This window comes from Passer domesticus, chromosome 3 (assembly GCF_036417665.1).
Source record: "Passer domesticus isolate bPasDom1 chromosome 3, bPasDom1.hap1, whole genome shotgun sequence".
NCBI classification, from domain to species: domain Eukaryota; kingdom Metazoa; phylum Chordata; class Aves; order Passeriformes; family Passeridae; genus Passer; species Passer domesticus.
In genome coordinates this window covers 94,358,050-94,385,292 of record NC_087476.1, presented here as the reverse complement: position 1 = coordinate 94,385,292, position 27,243 = coordinate 94,358,050, and the positions used below count along the sequence as shown (strand labels likewise).

The following is a 27,243-nucleotide window of genomic DNA, read 5'->3' as shown; positions in this document are numbered from 1 at the left end:
ATGCTGGAGAGGTATTAAAGGAAGCTGGGAAAGGTACAATCTGACAGCTTGTGTCACATAGAGGATATTTACTGGGCGTCTTCAATGCTTTCAGTAAAGCACAGAAGGAGAGAAAAGGGGCTGGACAATTGCAATAGCAAAGAAAGAAGCTAGAGATAGTAGCTACAATTCTATTTTCACAGTCCTCACTCTCAGAAGGAGCTGAACTCATCAATGAAAACAGAGGTAATAAATGTAGTAGTGATTAAAATGTAGCAGTGTGATTTAAAATAGAGAGCTGGAAAATAACAACGACATTCATGGGAAAATGTAACACAGTACAGCCAGGGAAACGTAATTTGAAACACAGACATCCAAAGGGAGGGAGAATCCTAGAAAGCAACAATGCTGGAGGAGACCTCAGGGTCAAATTAGACATGAATTTGCAATATGATCTAACAGCATGACCAGCCAGTGCAGTTGTGCTGTACAGAGAGGGGCGTATCTGGGAACGTGAAGGTCGCTCTCCTTCCTGCCATGGCTCTGGCCACACCAGGAGCTGGGTCTCTGGACACTGGGAAGGAATTGAAAACAAGGCAGAGTTAATGAAGAAGGAGAGGGTGGACTGACATGGAGTGTCTGCAGGGAGAAATGCAATAAAAAAGCCCACTCCTCACTTTCTTAACGCTTCAGCACCAAGCAAGCACCTTTGCACTGGACCTAAATCAGCTGGGGATGACTGCAATTTGCCTTCTCCCTGTGCTCAGAGCTGTCCTATGTGAGCCACAAGGTGCCTTGCTGCCAGAGACGCAGAAAGTCGGGAGCTCTGGGCCTCGCTGCCCACACTGCTGGGAGCCGAGGCCCCGGCCCTGGGAGGCCTTGCCGGGACACGCAGGAGCCGGGCCCACAACGCAGCAGAGCAGGACAGCTCGCGCTGCTGCAGAGGGAGCTGAGGCCTCCTGCCACACAGGGACATCGGGCTGAGCCCGTGGGCAGCCCCGCACGGCCCTCGGTACCTGCATTGTCCCAGCAGGAGCTGGCGGCAGTGAGAAACTCTGGGAGCAGGAGCCCAAGGCTGGCACCAGGGAGGTTCCTACTCCCAGCCCCCATGCCATGGCTGAGATGGATTTCACTGACGAGCTCATTACACATCATGGCTGGGGGGAGCAGAAACCAGAATCCAAGGCTGCTCCCTTCCACACTCCCACAGTAATTGTGCTGTGAATAAATGGGTGGCAAAAGGTTTAAACTCTTGAGTGAGTATGCAAACCTGTACTGCTCAGGACAGCTGCATCTAAAATGGCTCATCAGTGTGCAGCTGTTGATAGACACTTGGAGCCATATTCTCTGGTCTGGTTGAGTGACTATGGTGAAAGCAAGTTGAGCTGGTTTTGGCTGGGATAGAGTTAATTTTCTTCAGAGTAGCAAGTATGGGACTGTGTTTTGGATTTGTGCTGGAAACGGTGCTGGAATAGAGAGATGTTTTGGTTACTGCTGAACAGAGTTTATACAGAGCCAAGGCCATTGCTGATCCTCATCACATCCCACCAGAAAGGAGGCTGGAGGGGCACAAGAAGCTGGGAGGGGACACCAGGACAGCTGATCCCAACTGACCAGAAGGATATTGTATTCCATACAGCATATAAAGCTGGGGGAAGGAGAGGGAAGAAAGGGAACATTCAGAGTAATGGCACTTGCCTTTCCAAGTGACCATCATGCATGATAGAGCCCTACTCTCCCAAAGAGAGTGCACACCTGCCTGCCAGTGGGAAGTGCTGAATGAATTCCTTGTTTTGCTTTGCTTGCATGCAAGCCTTTTGCTTTAGCTATTAAAGCATCTTTCTCTCAACCCATGAGTTTTCTTGGTTTTAGTCTTTCAGTTCCCTCCTCCACCCTGCCATGGGGGCGTGAGTGAGTGGCTGTGTGGGGCTTAGCTGCTCTCTGGTTTAAACCACAACACAGGTGCCCTGGGAAAGCACGCGCAGAGAACTGTCACATCATGCATGGAGGCCAATGCTTATACCTCTCTTACTGTGCAGTGCCTCTGGAGTGTCTCTCCAGGAACTCTGGTCTCCTAATGGAGCTCAGAGAAATCTTCTGACTCCAGTTGGTCTTCCTAGATTGCTGCAGCAGCAGCACAGTTATGCCTTGTCTCATTGCCTTCCTGCAGAGAGGCTAGGGAGAGAAACAGCACACGTTCCCTGGGAGCCACAAATATGGCTTGGAAGCTCAGGAGGAGCAGCAGGGCACTGTCACGAGAGCCAGGCCATAGTTCTTGGCATCCTGCATGGGGGAAAAAAAAAAAAAAAAAAAAAAAAAAAAAAAGGCAGTTCTCAAATATATGTAGATATTTTTATGTTACTGGAAGTTTTAAAATGTCTGTTTTTCAAAATCATTCCATCAAGGAACTTAACTAGAGTAAAGCAATTCAGTATTTTTAATCTGGTCTTACTTCTTGCTTTCTGATATCTCTATCAATAACAGACATTTGGCTATTATGGAGAAAAAAATTAAATTCAACTGAGAAAGCTATTTGCTAACTATAGCTGGTGTATGAAATTGCAAATGATGGTTTATAAAGTCAAAAATACTTTTCTTCAATGTGGCCACAGAGGTCTGAAATGTAAGCTTAGACATGTACAATATAAATTCCTAATAGTATCTATCAAAAACTTGATGAGTGGCTGTTTGCATACATGGAAGCATAAATAATATCCATCAGAAACCACTGAGTTTGACAGAATTCCAAAGGAGGCTACATATTTTAGGTCACTGAAGTCTGGTGAAGGGAATTAATTGTGGACTGACTTTCATTTTATTGCTGTTATTAAGAAAAAAGTTAATGGTTCAGAGCCAAGCTGCAGCATGAAAAGATTTTTTATGTGCAGCCAAGTTATTAGGATAGTGAAGTAATATTCTGTCCAGTAGATGGCCAATTATCTGTTAACACAAGCTAAAAAAAAGTTAGAAAGCTCTTTGCATTGCCTTGCCTTGCTGTGTCTTCCCTCCCTTTCCCTTTCCAAACAATATCTTGTGCCAGGTACTTCGTCCAGGAAAATGTGTTCTTGTACAACTCTGGGTGTGACCAACAGCATCATTTGGCAAAAGCTCTGTAAAATACACTACTTCTCACTTACTCCATGTTTCTCCAAGTGCTTAAGGAAAAGTTAATTAGGTGATTGTGCATCAACTTCAATATTTTGAATGCTGCTTTTCCAGTTCATGTGATTTTTATCTAGAGAATATAATACCTACTAGACAGGAGATGAATGGCCAGTGATTATCAGTTTCTACACAAGTGGTATATCCTATGATTGTCTGACAAATTTAATTAGGATAATTCACCAGAAGAATAATTAAAAACCCCAAATAGTTTGCACTAGGTCCAGCAGTTTTAATCTCTACCTTAGAGATCAAATTTCATCCTGTCAAGCAACAGTATTTAACTAAATTAAAAGAAATCCCACTCCATTACTGCTAAACTGAAGAAACCTTAGCCGAGTTTATTTTTCTGCTGTACAGGCAGTAAGTCCTAGCTCAGCTGTGCAGTGGTTGTTGCGGAAAGCAATGCCCAAAAACTCTTCAAACAACATTTTTCACTGAATTAGAGCAGCTGAAGGACAATGGAGAAAAAGAAATGAGAAAGGAGAAAAAAGAAATAAGAGGATTGCAGACACCATGCCTCTCATGGCTGTGCAAACACAAGCTCTTTGCTCCCCAGAAATTATGTAAAGACATAAATGAACACTGCTGCAAGAAATGGTGTTACTGGTAGCTCTTTTTTCTTGCATTTCCCCTAAGATGTAGATCTGAAGAGTAAATGGTCATTTTGGCTCAGTCCTCTGTGCAGGCAGGACTGAATCTTGCCCTACTGTGTCATGTGCACTTTGGGTCAGTCTGTCTGTCTTGAGGGCTCTTTTTTGGAGGCTTGAGGTTTGGGCTGAATATGACGTATCATCGTGCACCAAAGAGTGTGGGGGAAAAGGTAACTTTTCTCTAATGCCAGACAGAAACATAACATTAATCAAGGACAGCCTCTTTCTAATTTGTTTTCACCTTTCATAAAATAGGAATAAGATATCCACCATATTGTTGGTGATACAACGCTTATTTTCCTAATATTTGCACAGGGCTTTCTAGGCCTTATTTAGAAAGTTTTGGAGATGCTGGAGTTGTTTTACTTCAAGTCTGTATTTGTAAGGTAGTGTACTTTTTCTTCTTTCTGGTATCAACCTAGACACCAACAGTATGTCAAGAAAAACAACCCTGAAATGTTTTAAACTAAAAATCTCATGAACTTTGAGCTGCTGACAGGACTTCCAAGGCTCAAACTACCAAAACAGGGATTTTAATATATTCCTTTATGATATATATTTTTATTTTCATCTACTGATGATGTTAAGTCACTGCAATAAACACCTTGTTGTCCTTGAGACACAACTCAATCAGACCACTGTGGGCTTGTGAATGCCCCCTGCCTCCACATCCAGCTTGCTCCAATGCCCTCATTGCAAGGGATGGGAATGGTGCCCCCTGCTCCAGTCTTGCTTTGGCCTCTGGACAGGAGCCTGCCTTCAGGCACGAGTTCAATACCTTTTCTCCACCAAAGGACCAGACTTCAATTCCAAGCCCCTTTACAAAGAGGAGCCTGTGTTTTTATTTAGAATATAATGCTGGAAAGCCATCTCTGATGTAAAGAACTTTGTGAGAAGCACATGGTCAGATCAGATCTGGAGCAAAAATACACTGTGCGGTGAGGCCAAGGGTCAGGTTTGAAGTTGGACTCTCATTAGCTCACAGGGGGATAAGATACTTGCATATTTTTAAGGATAAATCCTCAAATGCTTTGCTAGGACTTCTGAACCTTTTCCACACTCCAAGACATTTTACAATAAACAGGAATTTGTTTTCTTCCTTCCTACCAGCCACAAGCAGAGGGGAGTTTGCCACAACCAGTTAGAGCCCTGATGGGTGACTGCTGTTTAGTGTGAATTAAAGCATCAGACACCTGCTCGCCAGGGCAGGGTGCAAGGAGAGATCCTGTCTCTACAGACAACTTGGAAATATAAGGACTTTCAAATTGCCTGTTGTTGCTTTTGAACTTGTATTCATTCCTCGGTATTTTGCAGTCATAGTTTTAACTTCAGCAGAGAACTGACCCCTTTTCTAAAATCTTGGTATCAGTATTAGACAGTAGATGATGAGATCATTAGGGGTATTGTTGCAGGATCAATAACCAGACTTAATCAAATATTAATCAACTTAACCAAACTTAATCAAAATCCACAACCAAAATCAAAATCAACAACCTTAATCAAAATCAACAACCAAACTTAATCAAGTATTATTATAGAAAAGCTTTAAGTCAAGACTGAATAGGCTGCCTCAGTTGTTTTTTTTTCTTCTTAGCCTGTTTTCCTTTCATTCACTTTTCATACTGAAGTTCTTTCCTGCGCAAATCCTTCCCTTTAATTGTTTAAAGCATTTCACTTATTTGTTTTTTTCCCTTTACTTTAGTTCAGGAAACATTGCAGCTCTTGATAGACTGTTTTTTTCCTTCTCCATAGGTTTCTTTTGAAAATCGGGAGGACAATAATGTCTTGATTTTCTCATATAGTCTGAAAATACTGACTTTTCAGAGATTACTTAGGATATGTGTTCTAATAATATGATCAGGAGAGGCAGCTGCCTAATGATTAGAATTTATGGTTTTATCTGAAAGTATTGTTCTCTCTAAAATCTCTTCGATAGCATGCTAAATGATAAAAACATTAATTAGATAACTGGACATTAATCCTCCAGCTATGTGTAATGCACCCTTTGATGTAGCCTGCTTAGAAGCTTTAGGTCAGCCCGGCATTTCCTTTTCCCCAAGTATATTATTTTTTCAATAATTCAAGCAGGTATTTTACTGTGTTTCTTCAGTGTTGCTGTGGAAGAATAAGGTTCTAGTTGAGTGGAAGTTGCTAAGAGAGCCAGTTTCCAGGGCATGAAACCCTTTCATTTAAGGGGGCAAAGGTCGACTCAACAAGAAGTTGAGTCATGCCAAAAGCAGGACAAGTGTGTCCCCTGGGAGAGAGCCAGCAAGAACATCACATAGAGGAATTCCCTGCCTGAGGAAGGTGTTTTAGTCTGGAGAGCCTACTGGATTTTCTTAGTCAATGCTAGACTTTGACAAGTGTGGAAATAGTTGTTAAGTCATCTTAGAATCATAAAGCAGTTCATTTGCAGCTTCTGGACTTTCTAGTGCATGTTCTCTAATTTAAACCAGGGAAATTTCTAATGCTAATTACAACAACATGTCATTACTGTAATTTTTCAGATGTCTCCAATGAATAATGGTACTGGAGGTCACACAGATTCCAGTGTGTTATTTTGCAAGCATTCATATTTTTCCTTGGTTGTAGTATTAAAGAAAGCATGTGTGCAGTGCTTAGCACAGAATTATTAGATAATCTGGAGAGAAAGAGGAAGAGTGAAATTTATAGGATTTGTTTTAATAAAAAGTTTGCAGGATTTCTATTTTCTCACCTGGTGCTACTTTGCCTTCAACCTGTCAGCATTATATGAAAGGAAATTCATACGCATTCATGCATATGTGTGATTGTATGTATATGGGTGATCAGGAGAAAGGGAACACAAAGGTGACAGAACACAAAGGTCTTCAGGCTGCATCCGCCAAAGAGCATATATTAAAAAAGAAAAATGGTTTCAGAGATTTCACCCACTTTTTTCTAATGAGCAACATAAGTATGTTATGAAAAAGCAATAAACTCTCAAGCCATGTATTATTTTTATGACCTTTACACTGAATTAGCACTTGACTTACTTGACTATTCAAAGACAACCCCTCCGTGCAATGTGGGCTATGGCAATATGTTTTTTACAAAGATGTTGCAAAGGTTTTAAGGTTCTAGTCTGACTGCAGATTGCAGATGTAATTTGTGGTTGTGGATGCAAAGTGTGTATTCACAGATGGTGTGGGCAGCTGATTATACTTCTCATTTCCTACTGAGAGCAGTCTGCTTCCCTGGGACATACTCCTTTTGGCTCCTTGAGAGGTGTTGCTAGAGCAAAGACCTTTACAATATCCTAGATCAGAGCTTGGTGAGAGGAAAATGCTGATAGATAATCTTAGACTGTGACCTTGAGGTTTTATAGTATCTTGAGATATTTCATACAGCAACCAAGTGTTTGCAGGCTTGTTTTTCTTCTGCTAATCACCCAGAAGTGTGAATCCTTGTCCTGCAGTCTTTGTGGCAAGACCTGTACTGCCTCAGTCTGGAGGTTTTTCCAAATATGCCGTGGAAACAGACTTAATAATGAGACTTTTTTCATCTAACCTCATTCTGTCTCAAGTTTTCTCATCTCCTGATCAGCCATTAACCAATCATTTGCTATTAAAAGACTCTCCTCTTTTCATGCAAACACCAACAATATCACCTAGTAACATTCAGCAGACTTGTAGCTGTAACCTGCCAGTGCATTCCTGTTGTGTAATGCATTCAACACTTTCCCAGCAGATTTTAATTTACTCTAGCAATGCCTAGATGAATTCACACACAGCACATTGTAATGCAAATGGAATGGTTAAAATAGATCACACATCTCTCTTCCATCTCAATTTCAGTCTAATGTATCATTGCAGCTTATTCTGTAAACTGTTGAAGCCATCTTCATTCAACTGTAAACTAAAGAGACTAGATGTCTATCAGACGAAACCAAAACACTTCTTGATTAATCACAACCTCTTGACCTAATGAGTGATAGCTGTGTTAAAAATGTTGTCATTATCTAAATGGAGTACCCAAACGTCCTGCAGATCCTAAGCAAATTGACTCTCTTCTATTTATAAACAACACTGGAAGATGAACTCCTGGGTTTATACTGGAAAAGGAACATCATTCATTTTTATCCAACATACCTGCTTTTAGTGATATTACCCACACACGCTGGTTCTAGAAAATCTTAACAACTGAAGTGGTTTATATGCTTTTAAGACTAATTTTGAAGTTTATGTGTACATTCATCACACCGGAGCTGGGTGCTCAATATCTACCTAAAATGCATAGTATTATTAATACATGTTAAAGTTCCTTCTCAGGCTTTCTGCTGGATACTAAACATCATTAGCACAAGATATGGAATTCTGGCTTTTCAGAGTTTGTATAAACGTTATTTGCTGCTGAGGGCATTTTTCCAACACGTAAAATGTGCATCTCTTTGTGTGCATGACAAAGTGATAAATCTTTGAAAAGCCAGTTTTATAGCTATATATTGCCAGTTTTTTGATTAATAAGCTGGTCACATGCAAGTAAAGATGCTGTTGTAGAAAAAAAATCAAATTATGTACAGATTTTTTTTCCTGTTACTTCTAAAATATTGGCTGTTTCTTTCTACGTGTTGCTCCAATGAAGCCTTGAGAGGAAAGAGGCCTGGATTGCACATGTCCCTAATGATTTACAGTTCTTTTCTTCCAGCAGATGCCTATTTGTTATGATATTACTTTTAATTCCTAGCAGGTATAGTAGTTTTTATTCCCATTAAGTAAAAAAAAAAATTTAAACCCACAATAAATTAGTGCATAACTAGTTGTTGTGCTGAAAATAAACATGAGGTCAGCCACAAGTTCCTTTCTTGGAAAATAATTGGAATTTAATGTAACTAAAAAATCCCTGTCAGCAAAATGAACAGCAAAATTCATTCCACATTTGTAATTTCTTGCTACTGTTCCCTGTAGGGTGAATGAAAATGACCAAATAGCACAGGCCTTTCTCAGCCTGCGTGGGTAGATGTGCTGAGGTGCACAGTGCTCCTGAGCAGTGCAGGTAGGTGTGTCACACCCCACCTCTGGCTGCCATGGTTTGCTAGACCAACCCTAGGGGCAATCCTGCTCTACAGCCTGGGCCTGGGAAGATGCTCTGAAGCTACAGCATCCTTCCTCCAGCCAACATGAATGTGTAGCCAGTCAGCTGGATTTAGTACCACTAGGATTTAAAGCCTCTCTCACACCTGGCGGTGGATCTAGTGATTAACACCTCACCAGGAGCCTGCCCACAGGATGCAGAAGGCTTTCCTATTTCTCCCTGATACTTTTCTTGCAAACTCAAGGTTTGCACTAGGTTTTTTGGCCACAGCTTGCCCTGAGGCTACCTTTTGAGCCAATTATATACAATGACAGAAGCCTCCTTTGAGTTGTTGTTCTGTAGGATAAAACCTACCATCCTCTAAGAACAGACTGTATTCCTCAGTCTCCCATTTAATACCTGGCATTTAGATATATGAAAATGCACCCTTTAAATGGTCAGATCATGACCATTTAATCAAATGATCCACATCACCATGCAAAAGTAATTTGCCTTTTTTAGTATTTTTTGCCTCACAGATCTCTGAATCCTGACAGATAATTTTTCAACAAGAACTCTACAACACTACTTAGACTTCTCATGTAAATACAAAATAATATTGTACCAGAGCTGCTGGAATCTCAATGGGAGCCTTGATATTTCCTCATTATCATCTACACTTCAGACATATTTGCAATCCAGTTTTAGCCAACATAACCATGCTTTTCTGTTCTAATATCATGTAACTCTAAATCCAATATCTTGGAGAAGCCAAAGTATAATAAAGCAATGCAGTTTTCTTTTGTAAGTAGAAGCAATTTTATGAAGAGAAGAAAAAGAAATAACTTCATCTAATCAGGCCAAATTTCCATGGGAGCGTAATATATTATGGTAGTCTTATTTTTGTTCTTAATCTCTTATTGAACCACAATTCCACTCCTTCACTAATGATATTTCATCTAAAATTCCTTAGGCCTAAAAGCATCTGTTTGTAGTTGCTTTAGTACTTAAATTGTTCTAATATTGAATATTTCCAGTCTTCTGGACTTCTGAAATACTTGTTGCATCCAAGTTCCTTAGGTGGTTATAAGGAATTTAGTTAGTGCTTCCTGACTAGTGGTGTACCAGGAAGTTTGACTGAATGATCTGAAAGTCCCTTCCGACCATAATTTCTATGAAATCTTTGAAGCTGGCTTTGGCAATATTACAAAGGAAATCTGTAAGGAATGATGAACCGTTCTTGACCAAGACTTTGCACTGCGGTTGTGCCTCCAGCATGAGGAAAAACCTTTGTTCCTTAGGAATTTTACCTTCACCATAGACATTTTTTGCAGCTAAATCTTTTCTTTAAAACCATTTACAGTACCACTAGAATTTCAAAAAGCAAATTTTATGTGATTTACTGTATTAGCCTTCACAGAAAAAAAATAGTTTCCTAGAAAATTTGTTTCCTGATGTATGCTGTTCTATGCTATCAACATAAGACACACTTTTCAAACTCCAACAGTATTAGTCTTGTAATATTGTTCCTTCATGTTTACCATTGCAACACACTTTTTACAAAAAAAAAAGAGAGAAAATTGAAATGAGAGAAAATTTTGTTCATAAATGCTCCTACTTTTTTATTTATATCACAATATATTGACTATCAACATAAAAATATTATATATTATATGTAACATAATGTATGCCTTATGATAATACACATGCAACTATATAGACTACACACATTATATACATATGATGTGCAATATATTAGCTCCTCCAAGGACATACTGATATTACTACACTTTTACTGATATTACTATAATTTTCTATAGTGTGTCTGAAGCATGCAGAAATTTCCCTGACCAACTTTTGGCCAGGTGGGTCAGGCCAGGACAGAAGCTTCTGCTGGCTCTCCACTGTTCAGCTGCAGATATGTAGCTGGCACTGGTATGAGCTCAGTAGTGCCCAGTTGCAGTACAGAAGAGTGAGGTTGTTTCACCAGAGTCCATTGTCTGAGACAAGCAACTGCAAATCTGCACTGTCTGAACCCTCCTTTAGGGATGATGCTTTTGTGAGCTGTTCTTGCCTTCAGGAAAGGTCCTCCTGAAGCTCAGCTCAAGTTCCAGCATTTCAGAGTAATAAATGGCTGATATCTGATCCCCTTTTTTATGTTCTGACCTTAACCAAGGGACAGAAAACTCCCTGGATCAGTGAATTTCATGCAGAATCAGTAGAAAGTTGTTTCTATAGGTACCATGAGTGTTTAAATGATCACACCCTACATGGCATAATGTTTCTAGTATTAATCTTGCCTATCACAGTACACTGAAAAATACATTGCTTTGCATTGTTTTACTGACTCCAAAGATACACTTATAAGTCCAAGATGTGCCAAAATTACCAACATCTTCGGCTACTTGCTTGCAATCCTTGGAAGAGGCCTGAACTGCCTTTAAGTCAAACCAGTGAAGTCTCCTCTTCTGCCCTGTAAGCCATTATTTCCCAGAGGGGCTTTGGCTCCAAAAAACACTTCTCAGCAAAGCATTCCCCTGTGCCAAAGCTGGGCACTGGCTGGGCACTGGCCTAAAAAGCGTGTGCTGTCGAATGTGTCAATAATTAATCACATTAAATTTTTTGGGGAAAGTGATTGAAACCTAAATCTAAGAGATGAGTTTCAAGCTAATTATCCCTGTCTCACTGTTGATTATATTTGGCTTCTGCTGATGTTAAAGATGATCTGGTTTCTGCAGTGTACTCCTTGGGTCTTCAGGTTCAAGGAGCTCTAGTTCTCCCAGGTGCTGCATCAAACCTATGTTAGCACTTCAAGAAGTCCATTAAGTGCTTGGAAGTGTCTGAGCCAATGGATTTTTAGGACCTAGCTTTGATCCAGCAGGGCCAGTGATGGATTAAGGTAACACAGGCACATATTGAATATATTTGGAAATTTAGAAAGCACAGTGTTCTCCAGGACTCTCAGATCCAGGAGTGTTGTGTGGAAGACTTGATTGTTCCTGTACAAATTGTCTTGAGGCTCCACATGTGCTGGGCAGTGTCCCAATGGACGGCTTTTCCTCAGAAGAGTTAGTTCCATGCAAAACCATCTTTGGAGCCTCTCCCCACATGATGCAGTTAATCTGCAGCCAAGATAAAACTCTGAAAAATAATTAAGAGTTGATAATACTCTGATTCTCTATAGCTGATGTTTAATTTGTGCAAGAAAGTAAGACAGTATCACTCCCACTTGTGCAAATCTGCAGAAAACCCACTTTTAAAAGTGGAGTTAGAAGGCAGACTAAAATCTCTTTAAAGATTAAGAAGTAAAGATGCAGAGCTGTGAGAGTAGCTCCCTCTTGGCTCCACGATCCGTCTGATGGAAATAGCAGTTCAGGTGCAGACAGTGGGGGTGGAGGGAAACCATGTTCTCTATTATTTACACGTCTCTAATTTCAGGCTCCAGTTTTTCGAAGTAAAATAATTTGCCCCCCACATGGTATCTGTTTCTGGAACTTATTATCTGCTTTGTTGAGTTCAGCTGGCATTCAGATAAGGATAATTTAATTAGGCATCTTAGTAATCATACATGCATACTTACTGCCACAGCAGGGGGTGGCTTCTTCAAAACAAAACCCTTCACATATTACTTTGGACAGAATGTTTTTCCTGAAAGATTTCACATTGCATGCATGTATGTGTACATTATCTTCTCTTTCTCTAGAGTTCACATCCCAGGGTGTTTTCCCTTCGAGGATTTTCATGTTGTTTGGGAATATCCCTACCTATGAAAATTTCCTGTGCTTAGGAGGTGTTCTTTTGAGAAAATGCTCCTTTTTCATTGATGGCCCACTTTGAAGAGAGTGATAACATTGGGGGTTGCCCTGAACTGGAAATTCTCTCAAGCCTGAGGGGACATTTCCCTGAGATTGAGGGACATACATGCAGATGTTATTTCTTTGGGAATCTGCCTGTTGCAAAGATGTCCTCACTTACTCCATGCTAATTTGCAGTTTACAGTGTCATCATATTTTCTATCTGAAAATCCATGGAGAAGAGCATGTTTACAATAGTGCCATTAGGAATAGCTTGAGAAAGAGCTTAGTGGGAAAGGTCCAAAACTGAGTGGGAAATGGGTTTATGGCTTGCACTGTTGCTTAGTATTTTGCCTGTTCTCATATTTTCAGATTCAAAATGTCTGGCAATAAAAATCAAGTTGATTTCCAATAGATGAACAAAGTAAAATAAATGAAAATTTGTATGACTTAGTTCTGCTGAACTTTTGGGGGATTAAAAATTGAATTTCAAGTGAAATCCAGGTTCTGCAAACAGCATAAACATTGGAAAACAGCTAAAATAAAACTTTTTTGCCAGAACTTTCATAATGTTTTGATTGCTCAAAATCTGTGCTTGAATTTGAGGCTGCAGTCAATATCCATGTTGAAAGAGCAAACACATTGCACCGGAAACTTCATAAAAGCCATTGTGTAAACTGGAAACAACTTGTTCAGGAGAAAATGGCTGGCAACAGAAACACAAGTTAAAATATTTAGGTTTGGCTGAAGTAGCTATGAGTTTGATCATTATGTATAGATGCAAGTAAACAGCTTGTGGGTGGGTCTAAAGTCAATGTGAACCTTTATGTGGAAAATACTGCCTATGTGGGTATGGAAAATAGCCTACTTAAACTATAATTATAGGGAATATGTGCAAATAAAACCTGAATATAACACCCATGTAGAATGGTTGTTTCTTTTATACCACTCTGAATATGTTCTATGTTATTCTCAGTCCTAGTGCAGACAAGATTATACTATACTCATATTGTTGCTTCGAAGTAAACACATAAAGAAGTAAAATATTTATTTAAAATACGCAGAATAACAGTGGAAGAAAAAACATTATGTGCAACTGAAGTTAAATCAGATCTCACAGACTGTTACAACTCAATTTCTGAGTAGGAGACTTGGCTGGAATCACTGACTCCTTTTTTAAACAAGTCAGGAAGGTATATAATTTGAAAGAGAAATATCAGTGCATTGAAAATCTGTTAATTTTACTTACAATTGTTGGGGGGGTATGATATTAAACTTTTTGATTGAGTTTCTCTGAAGTAGATAGGATAATGGGGCTGAATTCAAGAAATACTGCCATTGAGGAGGTTTCATTTTTGATTCTCTTTTTTCAGATTCTTCCTGCTCCCTGCACCCTCACAGCTGGGGGAGAAGAGATCTGGGAACACACTCTGCACTCTCTGTGCATTGGTTGCAGCATCTCTGGTGCTGTGGAAGTCCACATCTGTGATCTTTCAGCAAATTCTCTCTGTGACACATGGCGGCACGAGGGATGCCCAAGTGATGTAAGTCTCATGGGCAGCATGAACATATATGAAGACAAAGATATAAAACTCTTAGAGAGTGTCCAAAGGAGGGCAAAGAAGATGGTGGAGGGCCTGCAGAGGAAGCTGTATGAGCAGCTGCTGTGGTCACTTGGTCTGTTCAGCCTGGGGAAGAGGAGACTGAGGACAGACCTCATTGCAGTTACACCTTCATCATGGGGGGAGGAGGAGGGGCACGCAATGATCTCTCCTCTCTGGTGACCAGTGACAGGACCTGGGGAAACAGCACAAAGCTGAGTCAGGGAAGGTTTAATCTCAGTATTAGGAAAAGGTTTTTCACACAGAAGGTGGTTGGGCACCCCAGGGAAGGGATCATAGCGCCAAACCTGACAGAGTTCAAGAAATATTTGGACAACACTCTCAGGCGCATGGTGCGATTTTTTGGGACTGTTCTGTGCAGGGCCAAAAGCTGGACTTCAATGTTCCTTGTGGGTCCTTTCCAACTCAGGATATTCTATGATTCTATGATTAGCATTAACTAGCTGCCACTGTAGAGCAAGCATGGAAACCAAGGGTAGGAATTGTCCCTAATACTGGTTCCATTTCATTGTTACCTCTTGGTGTCACACTAACTTCTGAAAATAAATCTATTTTGCATTCAGGAGTAGACGTTAGTTGCAGGATGCAGCCTATACAATTTAAAATAAATAATAATATCATGTCCACTGCAGCACAATGCCATCAGTCTCCAGTTTCATCCTCATTCTGTAACACAGCAAAGGTGTTATCGTCCATGTGAATGACAGACAAGGATACACAACTTTTCTGAGGAGTCCTAAGGGTCAAATACTGACATGACTAAGCAGGAAGCAAATTGTGGATGAATAATACCTTATGAAATGTACTACTTGGTTTCCTAATAAGAACCTAGAACTGTTAGCATCCATAATTGTATTTGTGTTTATGTTACTCCAGACATCACAGAAATAGCACTGAATATATGCTAATTTTTTTCTTAGACAGCTACTGTAAGTCATTCAAAGATTAGTTCCCCTTTTCAGCGGGGGAAACATTTCTTCTCACCTTTCCCAGATTTTTGGATGTTGCTGAAATCTCATGCACAGAGTCCTTAAATCATTGCCTGTTCTCTGCTCTTCGAGGATGACTTCGGCAGAATGGTGCCTTGATTTTATTGGTTCCAGAGTCTTTCTTTCCCATTTTCATCTGCAACATTTAAAAACACTCAGCACCACATGGAAGCTAGGGGCCTGATAGTACAAATATTTCACACTAATATCCATTTGTTGAACTTACTTTTATGCACAAGTCCTGAGAAATTCTGTCTTACAGATTTAAAAGGATTTAGGAACTTGTCTACTGCCTGGGGCAATAACCAGACTTTCTTATAGGACATACCAAGCTTTTGTGCATTGCAGACACTGCAGATACTTTTGTGCATTGCAGATACTGTGGTTCCCATGTGTTTGGGAGATGAACACTCAATACTACAGAAGTGATAGTTCATGGGGTAAAAAACAGTGATTTAGAGAAGGTGTTTATATCAGAACCGATGTTACTCACACTATGTCAGTTCCTTTTTGAAGATGACATGTCATTTTGTCTTAAAAAAAAAAAAAAAAAAAAAAAAACAACCCAAACTCCAATAGTTTATACCTAGAGTGAATTCCACATTTGAAATCTTTAAAGTCTAAATATCTTCCTTGTATGTGCATATGGACAATAACCTTTGATTTAACTGAAAATATAATCACTGGTGTAAATATTTTTGCCTGCCTTTTTCTGTACTCAAAGCTTAATCATCCTAATGCTCCATTCTGTTTATGTGTTTGTGTTTATCACAAAACAATATGTGGAATGAGTTAGAAGTTAAAGGGGAAGAATATAAAAGTGAATTCATAAATGATAGCTCATAGAAATAATGAAAAAAATCCCAGAGTGAGGATGACTTTAGCAAAAAAGAAACAAACAAGAGGTGTGTAGAAAATATGATGCAGCTTTTATACTGGGTTGGAATATGGAGATGGAAATGTTAATCTTACAGAAGAGACAAAATCTTCCATTTTCCATCAGTGCCCATTCTCCCCTCAAAACATGCAAAATAAGTGCTTAGGAAAAGGAGAAAAAAATATAGTTCTAAAGAAAGTGATTAGACAAGTACAGGGCACTGAATTCAGCATGGAGGACTCCACTCAACACTTTGAAGTTACACAGACCTAGTGTTGCAGCAGTGAATCAAGCCCAAAGAGAGGCAGGCTTCTCAATGCTGCAGTTTAACATTCTCATGTGGTTGCTACTGGTTCCAGATGGCAATTAGATATTGGAACAGAGTAACAGGGCTTCTGCTTGTCCAGCAGAAACCAACTGGAGGATTTTAATGGGATCTGGTATTTCTTCTGAAGGAAGTATGTATTCTGGCTGTTAGACCAGCAGACCCATATTATTTACTAGTGTAAATCAGCAACACTCTGGTGTAGTTACAGCAATTCACACCAGCTGAGGTTCTGACCTATTAGATTTATACAATAACTTCCTCCTTGTGCCAAAGATTTCAGAATTCCAGAGTCTGTAATATTGTTGGCCTATCTATGGACAAGAAAAATGAGGAAGAGAAATGCAACACACAACAAAAAAGTTGTCCTGAAGGTCAGTTCTTGGCAAGGAAGCAAACTTTCTTTCAAAAATAAACCAAGCAAACTTGCTTTCAAAAGAAAACCAAAGGCACGGACCATAAAATAGATCTCTTCTTCTGAACTCTAACTTGCTTTCGGTTTTTCTTCAAAGGCAAACAAAATATTAATGTAAAAGCCAGTGTCTCATTTTCTGGCTTGTTCTGGCTCTTGCACCACACCCTTCATTAGCAGAATCAGATGGCTATCCAGTAGCACTTTAGGCAATGTACCACGTGTGATTCCTGCTCTCTTTCTCTCCCTAAGAAGAAGTTGTGCACAGATTTGTGTAAAACCCCCCTTTTTTGATGTTTTATTATGTGTTTAGTAGAGAAGTGAGGTTGGGGGAGTTTCTTTTGCACTTGGAAGAGAAGTTAAAGAGGTATGTAGAATTTTCTGGTGTAACAAGCATTTCTTCCAGTCTTAGACCGGCTTCCAAAAGATCTGTTCCCCACCAATAGGTTAATTCTTCTGTAGCTTCCTTTCAATACTGTCCAAAACCTAACAAAAAGATGAAGATTCAAATAAGGACTAAGATATTCAAGATGCATGAACTCAGAAGAAAGTCATCCAAAAAATGGTCATCTTTGCAATGGGTGACCTAAAAGCTGGATCTGCAAAAAGGTGGTAGTCCCATAGGGGCCATCTTCTCTGAAACTGGTGACAGCAGTTAGGTAGGCAACAAATCCACAAAACAACTTGAGGACATTCTTGCCACTGTTACGTGTAAGTTCTCAATAGCTGTGGATCTGCAGATGGATGCATTTCTGAAATGAATCTTCCCCTAAGACAGAAAGGCCAACCCAGAAGGACCCAGATCATCTTGGCACAAAGCAGGCTGACCCTTAAGACTAATCACTATTTACTAGAGGTTGCTATTCTCACTACTAACAGAACTCAAATCCATTCTCAAGTGCATTGAATAAGAGAGATTCTCAGACATCAGGCAAGAAGACGTTTTTGGATTCAAGGTCTCAGCTACATGGAGACAGTGAAAAGGTACCTGTCACTTATTGGATAGGATACTTTTCAATGTGGGAAGAGTATAAACAAGAGCAGCAGTTCCAATCCAGATTTCCTCACCTTCCCCAACAAGTGACACAGGCACAAGACTATAGAATCATGTCCTCTTTCTTATTCATTGATATTTAATATTTTAGACAGATTGGCGAAGCCTTCTCCAGAAGAAATTCAAATATCCTACCTAGGAACACCTTACAGATTGTACCAAGGACAGTCTACTGAGAGTAAACATCGTTTTAGGCAAGAGAGGTTATTTAGATCTCATGCGCTTCAAGGAAATGCTTAAATTTCCTTTTAGGAAGGAAATGGGGGCTTGTTGCTATCCCTTCACCCAGCCACATTCGGCAAGAGAGGATCATTATGGGCACCTCCCACCGGGGGAGGTTTGGGACTGAGCAATCTCACCTGATCTGGGAGCCTTCACACCACTCCTTGGTAGGAGTTTCAGCTCTCCACCAGGCTGTTCCCTACGAAAGAGGGTAGCTTTTGTGAAACCTGGTGTAAGCACCTGGCTCCATCCAGGAATAGTTGAGTAATTTTGGCTCGTAATTAGAGAAAATGCCTTTTCATAAGTAGCAAGATGCCTAAGAAGCATATGGTCATATCAAGCTGAGAAAAAGGTTGTAAGTGATTGTCTTTTTCCAGTAAGAGCATTATATCATACACTTCATTGCACAAACTATAAAAGCTATTTTTAAAGTAGCAAAACCAAGCTTATATCACCGAGATTACCTCTGAGTTATTGTTTTTCAGGGATGGAAAGAAGAACCTTGAATGAAATGCTCACAGACAGCCCACCCTTCCCCAGCAATACATAATATCTAGAAAGTTTAGGCTCTTTTTTTTGCAAATTTTATCCCACATCTTCTACATTTTTCTATTCCTTTACCAGTTATTTCTAATATTCTGCTTGGTACTCTGTAGCTGCTAACCACTGATCGGACATTTTCACTGAGCCACCCACAAGAACAAAACCTACCAAATCTCTTTTTTAGTGATAATATCTTATCTAGAGCTCATAGCTGAGTGTGTGCAGTTAGGGTTCCTTGCACCATGCATATTACTTTGTCATTCATAAGCACTACTAGTACAGCACAATAATCTCTCAACCGTACAATGTCTCTGACAGAATTTCTTTTAATATGTTTGAAAAAAAAAAAAATTTATTGCCCTTTTTTATTCTTTTTGTGTGCTGTTGCCTACAATCTTTTTGGCCAGCTTTATTATGAATTGACATTTGACTTACTATGGTTTATGTTCTTTGCTATTTAGTTCATTGCTTCCATGAGCTCCACTGTTTGAAGGATTTCTTCTTACCCCAATTATCTGCCCTTGCTGTATTATACACTCATGCTGCCTTTTTGTGTGGTCCTTTAAGGATTGGTTTCTGAGGGTTTTTTAAATACGTAATATACAATTACTCTGAAACTATAATAGTGTGTATAAATACAGGATCTATGGGGTTTTTTTGTTTTGTTTCTTCTTTTAAATTCCATTTTAACAGAATTTCTCACTTTTATGTATTTCCCCCTTCTGAAAATACAATTTTGGCTGTTCACTGCTATAGGAATGTTGATTTCAAGTGCTTTATGGTCAGAAAGAGTGATCGTTCATTTGGAAGGAGGCCCCAAGCATTGTTTAGGACTAAATCAAAAATTGCTTCTCCCTCCATGGACTAGCCTGCTAGTTGCTGCAGACAGCAGTCATTTATGTTAACTAAAACTTTAGTCTTCTGCCAAGGACCTCGCTGAATATTTATCATATGTGGGCGTCTGAAGTGTTTCTGAAGGGCTTTCTGAGGAAATGGTGCACACTAAGGCTCTGTGAAGCCACAGAACCTCCATGGCATATAAGGCTTTCATTTGTGCTTTTCCCACTTGCTGACAAGACTGCTGCAGTGGCAAATATCCTTTCCCTTGGGTATGGGTTGCTACCTCACCTCTCACTTGATTTCACTAAAATCAGCAATGGCTGAATTAACACTTTGTTTCACGAGTCTCTGAAAGAAGAAGAAAGACCCAGTACTTTGCTTTCAAGCTGTCTGGTTAGTTTTGACCAGCTCTCTAGTCCTGCATTGGGACTTTCATCTTGGATGGATGGAGAGGTGGATGGATGGACAACATGTGATATGTTTCACTGAGAGTAGTTTCTGCACCTCACTGAACCTACCTGTGGATTAACCCAGACTATTCTCAATTCCCCATGGCTTCAGAGAAGAACCTTGGAAGTTCTTGAGGTAAAGAGTAGTGTTTCTCTATTACCTTAAATAAATTCATTTTTTCCCGGAAAGAGTATTTTAGTCAAAATCAAGAGCATAGCAGGTTGCTTTTCCCGTCATACTATTTTCATCCCAAATGTATGTACTAACATTGGAGCTGGAGAAAAGAATGTTTTTATTGCTTGATAAAAAGCAGATATCACATAAATTAGTCTTAAACAAAAGTCCAGTGATGACATATTACTTCTTTTACTTATTTGCACTAACAGCAGTTATTAATTTTAGATATAAGCATAAAATATGCATATCCTTGGAGTCTGCTTTACTGCAGCCCCTTTATTTGATACACACAACCATTAAATTTGAAATTGTTCAGAAACTACTGCCAAATAGCAATCAAGCAGTTGAAAGAACATAGCATATCCAATTGAGTGTCTGCAACAAAAAGGATGAATGTTTTCTCTGCTCAGATATGTGCTTGAACTGTGAGGATACCAGCATTGTGCAAACTCTCCTGTGTCCCATTTGAAAAAGGGCTTGGAAAATAAGTCTTGAAATTTGGTGCCCGGGGACTGTAAAAAGTCAGCCTGGTTGATCCGATAGTTTTCCATATGAGGCTTTGATCTTTCAATACATAAAACCCGCAGAGTCCTGTGGAAACATTCCTCATAGCATAAGAATTATTGAGAGAAAGGTATGAGGAAGAAAGAGGGAAACAGCAGCTCCTCTGAAGGGGTGGTGCTACCATCTGTGGCTACAGTATGGTTACATGCTGTGGTCACAGTAGCAGAAAAATGCTATTTACCTTCACTCAGCCAGAAGACCAAGGCATCATGGATGGAACTCCCAGTGTGTGACTATTTGTCCCAGAATCTCAGGGATTTTTGAAAAGTGAGCTCATACTTAGCCTCCTTAGTAGGCCTGTAACCAGTGTGCACTTCCTCTGCTAGTTGTCAATGACTCATTAAAAGTGCTGGCTGAAGCCTGGAAAATTAGCTGGACACAAGCTGTGCTAATGAAACATTGATGCTGATTTAAGTGTCTTGATGACTTGTGTTTTGCACAGTTCTCTGGTACTGTCCTCTAGGAGTAAAGATAGTCACAGGGCTTTGTTAATAATAATTCCAAAGCTGTGACAACCGTCAGAGATAAAACAGGTCAGTATGATACAACAGAACACAAACGTGATTCTGGCTTCCAGGCTGGTCATGCAGCTTCTTGACTTCCTGTCTAAAATATCTTGAAGTATCTGCTGTCCTCAGTTGGCTCTGCTGATACAATCACAGGGGCAGAAATGACTGCAAGGAGTGACTGCCCAGATCGTCTTCTACTTCAACATGAATCCTTGCGTGTGGAAGGGACTGGAGTGGAAGTGGAAAGGGAGAAGTGCTGATGAAGACCAGGAGTCTGATGCACTTTACTGATCCCTTCCAAAGCCTGTAGTTTAGAACTGTGAGCGATGGTAGGAGACTGATTTATCAGTAATAACTTCTGGTTTCTGGGCTGAAATGGTTGTCCTGCCTTGAAGCAGGATGTGCAGACATTTCTTTCAAAAACTGGGGCTTATCAATAGTACTGTACACACCAAGACACCCTAAAGGACTGCATCTTCCAGCACAGGCATCATTTGGAAACTGCTAGATGGGCTCATTTTGGATTTATTTTCTCTTGATCAGTCTATAATTGTGCACCACAACGTCTAGGGATGTTTAGAGACTTAAATTGTGCCAATGATATAGAGAACTATCTGAAAACTATTAAAACTTTGCATAAAATAAGTAATATTTTTTCTACAACACCATGGGTTTTGGAACTAGATGCAATGATAAAAAAAATCCTGTAATTTGCAGTTTTGAATGTATCTAGGATTTATCCTGCCCTATTAAATCAAGAACCACATTGTTTAAGTTAATCACAACTGGATTGTGATTTAAAACTGAATTAATCATAATAATAAAATATTATTTTGACTTGTTATTATTTGTTTTAAAACACAAAGTAGCTTATTGTAATTAAAATGCTAATAATTTTCCATAGGTGTGTATCAAAATATGGATATTAGGTTTTAATATTTTTCTTCTCAGTTAGGGTTTTATTAAGGCTGGTATTCAGGTTTGGTGCCTGCATTCATTTCTCAGTCACGGTCTTCAGAGTCCAGAGAGAAATCAGTGCAGATAGAAGAACTGAATCTGAAGTGACTTACCTGTGATTTTACTGCAGGTCCATGCTGACTCTCAGGTCAGCATCCAGCTCTCAGCATCCCCTTGCCAATTTTGTGCACGGTTTAAGAGGCCTCTAAGTAAGGATTGGATTGAGAGGTTTAATTCTGCAGATCTGTGTGGGGAGCTCTGAACAAGGAAGGAGGTTTGGGGGACAGTGGGCAGCAGCCAGAAGACAGCCTGAGCACTCTAAACTGATGACTTCATGCTGGGTGAATAACACATGAGAAGAGCACCAAGACAGACCTACAAGTGAAAATTTTCATTTTCTTTACAAAAAATAGAACATGTTTTCCAGCAACTTTTGCACATCTCTCAGGGAGACATTGAGGGAGTTTGAGGACTGGATGAGCTCAGCAGCTACAGAGAAGACACCCACTAATGTGGGCGAAAGAACACACCTGAGACTATGACTGTTATCCTCTGCATCAGTTTGAGGTCTGCAGCGCCTTGAACCCAGTGTGGGGGTGCAGCAATTTAAGCCTTGCTGAGCCAGAAGTTGTGTGGATTCTACCAGAAGACCAACCTGTACTCTGTCTGTGGCACAGCATCTCAGCCACACTCAGTTCCAAAAATCTGCAACATTAAAGACATTTTAGTTCAGAATATTATAAATTAAGAAATATATACCAATAATGGCCCACAGCTGTAGAGAGAAGAGGTGGGAGAACCAAGATTTACGTCAGTAAAATAAAAAAATATTCTTGCAATGACACATTAATTTCATCCAAGTACTCTGCTCTTTTTTTCCTGGCTGTCTGTAACTATGAGGAAAAATGCTGACAGGTCTGCCTCACAGACTGTGCAACTCACTTTCCTTCGGAACCACCTCAAAAAAGGAAAAAGAGGACATTCCCTCACCTAATTTTGAGAAGCAGGGTTTTTTCTGACAATAGGCATTGTTTCTTCAGTTTAAATGAATATGGGTTCAGGCACATCCCTGAAGGCAGGGTTTTGATCCCTGTGAAGCTCACAGTGAGCCAGGAACAGCACCAGTCACAACGAGACGGAGAACATGGGCATCAGAAGAGCAGAGCTGAGTCATTAGAGATCTGTCTAGAAATCAGTAGCTCCTAAGGAGGCCTGAGCATCCTCAACTTCTGATTCACCCATTGCAGGATTAACCTTATAATATTTTTAATGGTTATCCATTCTATTGCAATGTAGAGTGCAGTGACCCTTAAATGTCAGCATCTAACATTACGTTAATTTGCTCTCTTAATGAAACTAAAGAGGACCCAGAGAGTTTTGTGACCAAGACTATTCACTAGAATTGCACCTTTCATTAACTGACTTTGGAAGGATGAAATGAAATTAACTTTTGAAATATTTTGATATTGGATACACTGATTTTCTGAGCAGCAAATCCCTCTGGTTCAGACCTCAAATAAGGGCTTCTGATGCTTGGGATATAAAATGAACTGTGAAATTTTATATGTGTAATATCCCTTTCCTAGTGCAAATCAAATTTGCTGCCCTGCAAAGTAGTTGGATCCTACAGAGCACAGAAGCATGGTAGTCTGCAGCAAAAGCCTACATTTAAAAGATGAAATATTAGTGGTTATACAGAATGGCTTTTCAAGGCTGGACACCCATGTAAAAAAGCGAATAGATACAAAATTAAAACTTACAATTGTCTTATTGTTTTCAAAAGGCTAAAGAAAAATTCTTCAGTGAATAGGACATGCTAGAAAAGAAGACTGACACACAACTTTCCTTCCTGGACTGACTTTTGGATACAAGCCCTGGATAAACTGGGTTTGGAGGTCCAAATCTTGAAAATCTACCAGTACAGTGTGTCAGGTCATCTGTAATCTGAATGGGTCCCTGGGGTTTAAAATATTTCTTTGTTTCTAATGATATTCAAGTGTTGCCTGTGGCAGTTGAACACTCAAGGTCCCGAGGGCAATAACTTACACAAGAAAGCTTAGGAAGGGTATCAATTGTCCTGCAGTTCTGCTTTACTCTTCAGTTACCTGCAAGGGGAAAAAACCCACAGTATGATATGAAACCCCACTGACTGTGTTTGTTGCTAATAAAAATAAAATCCTCTTTACCACTTTGTAGGAGATGGGCATAAACTGTTACAAAGCACACAATATATTAAATGTGTCACCATGACAATCAGATAAAATCAGAGAGGACAGTTGTGTCTAATTCTAAAGAAGAGACTGTTCATGTTAATGCACTGGAGAAAGTGTACAAGAAGAGTTTATTCATGTAAAAATATAGCCCACAAATCTCTTCCAAGGACTGCAAGGCCTGTTTTGATCTGGTATGTTAAGTCCTGGCAACATATGCAAAGATTATCCTGGGGAAGCTCTAAGTTACATATCTAAATTTTCATAATTAAAAACTGCCTGAAATTTGATGCTAAGAGCAGCATAATTTAGGCATAATAGCATTATTTTAGTGGCAGGGACTGCTTAGGTAATGGGCAAAGAAAAGAACAAACACTATCAAGAAATACAATTTTAAAACTTACACAGAATCAAATTTACATTGCTCAAGGTAAGTAGTGTCTGTGGACCTTCTTTTCTGACAACAGTTTGAAGAGAACCATAGAAGATGTGTTTAAAAATGTGAACAAGTATTCATAGATTTTTTTTCCCCTGGAGCTATTGCCTTGTGCTGCTTCCTTAGATGGTGGCTAGTTCTTCTTCCTTACGGAGAGAAAGCACCAGGAACCTGCTGATTCTCTTTTCACAGTTCTTGGATATGTAATTTCACACATAGAGAAGAAAAATTGTGTGAAATGTTGTAACTGACATTGTCAGTCAGCAGGAAACCTGAAGAGAGATATTGAGATGGAGCTGTGAAAAGTGACAGTAGCAGAGCAGTGCATTTTTATGTGATAGATAGAGCTGTAGGGCGCAGGTCATTGCAGCTGGCAAGGGGCAATCTTTGTGTTACTGATATCCCCAGGGCTGCAAAGGCCCAGTGCCACGCTCAGAACTGACGGGCAATTTGCTAATGTTGTAATCTGAAGGCAAGAAGGGGCAGCATAACCATGAGGGCCAAAAAGTAGCATCCAGTCTTACACAGCTATGCTGTCCTCATTGTTTGTTCCAGTAGCTTAGAGTGGATATTTCTAAAAATTGGCTTTTTCCTACACAAATGTAAAAATCCACAGTGAGATTTTAAATTGGACAGTTTTACTGCTGAAAACTAACACAGTGTATGTTAAATTGCCCACTTGATCAACAGCACTGCACAAATTGTAGATCTGTGTGCTTTCTCAGGTATTTTACAAGTACTAGAAATAAATTGTTAAAAACTGGAAGTGGAGAGTACAGTCTCCAAAAGCACTTTCTAATTTCAAGAGCAACCATCAGAGACCTTCTTTTGTTTCCCTTTCTATACAATAACTTTACAAGTCTCAAAACAGGAGATACATTTCTTAAATCTTCCCTGATGAGCATGTGACTCACAAAGCTGGCTTAAAAAATAAATAAAATAAGGTACAATAAAATAAGGTAAAGTAAAGTAAAATAAATCACTCACTATAATGTTCTACTGAAAATTGAAATTATTTTATGGTTTTGAATTCTTTTTAAATCTCCTTTTATATTTGTGTGTATTGTGGACATATTCCATTTCATCACCTTTGGGGTAATTGTTTTGGTTTTTTCCTTTGCACATCACTTTTCATTATAGCATGAAATAGAAAATAATTTCATTTAAAATACATTTTGTCAAACAGAAAACTTTTATTTAATGTGCCATTTTCATAGCATTTTCCTCTACAGAGAATTTAGACATTTTCTGATTTGACATGAAGCTAAATTTGGTAACCTCAGAAACATTTGAAGGAAATTGATTGTCCTCCAGCCAGTTCTGCAGTCCATGCTAGTTTAATTTGTTTCCACAAATGGTGATGCCAAGAGGTTTTTTGACCTCTTGCTCTGAAAGTCTTGTTTCTATGTTGCATTTCATCCTGTAACCCTGCCATTGCCCATTTCAATTTCTTCCCTTCTTAATGACTGTATTAGTATAGAATTAAGATAATAAGAATAATTGCTCCCTTTTTTTATGGCACTTCATTTGTTCATGAACAGTCATACACACAAGTATTATTTTCCAAATAATTTCTCATTTTTGTTGTTCTCTTCTGAGTTCTCCAATTAGTATGTATTTCTTTCTTAATGTGGTGCTCACAACAGCACGCAGCGTTCCAACAGAGGCTTATCAAGTGAAGTAGAGCAGAATAATTACCTCATTTCTTTTATGCGTGACATTCTTATTAATGTGACTCAATGCTGAGCATTTGCCTTGTTCTGCCACAGCGTTGCATTGTTGATTCATATTCAAATAATTAGTCACCACAAATCCTCACTGCTGCTCTGTAAGTTCGTGTGCTAACACAGGCTATCCCTCAGCTGCCAATGGGAGCAGGCAGGAGCTGCTCGGTACAAAAATAAAGGTGTACAATGGGTATACAATGCCCCCTCCTAACCAGTCTGCCAGCTTCTGTACTCATATGTGATTACTGGTTGCTCAGATTTACAGATTTTAAGTGTACCCCAGCTGTGAGTGATTTCAAACTGATACCTCAACACTTGTCATGTCTCCCAAAAATGAAGATCCGCCCTCCCCCTCTGCATACATAGTCTTCAGAGGATATAGAAAGAAGCATTCAAATAATGGAAATTATCCTTGTCCCAGGGAAAATATTATTGGAGCCATTGTAACAAGACAGATTCCTGCCATGAAGATTTAAGGGATCGTTGGCATTACTGTTAGAGTCCTGTTTGGACTTTGTTCTTCATGTCTGCATTCTGGCACTGTCTCTTTGAACTGTAAACAGGTATGTCCCAGTGAAGATCACAGGACATAATTTTCTTCAAACACTGGCATGAAGCTGCTAAAGTCTCCCAGGAGAGTTTGTGGCTCTCACCGCATTGTGAAGCATTTGCCAGGAGAGTGAGCATTCTCCTGCCTGAGAGGATGCAAA

The 27,243-nt window shown here is 39.6% G+C and overlaps 1 long non-coding RNA gene across 2 annotated transcripts; it reads left to right on the top strand.

Moving 5' to 3' along the window:
- The first annotated feature begins 1,045 nt into the window (after window positions 1–1,045).
- Window positions 1,046–27,070, top strand: LOC135298199 (uncharacterized). 2 transcript variants are annotated; one of them, XR_010360207.1, is made up of 3 exons: window positions 1,046–1,235; window positions 13,993–14,163; window positions 26,955–27,070. It is a non-coding gene; the product is annotated as an uncharacterized LOC135298199 (long non-coding RNA). The 2 variants fall into 2 exon arrangements; XR_010360206.1 differs by lacking the exon at window positions 26,955–27,070 and having other exon boundaries at window positions 13,993–15,806.
- Window positions 27,071–27,243: the final 173 nt, after the last annotated feature.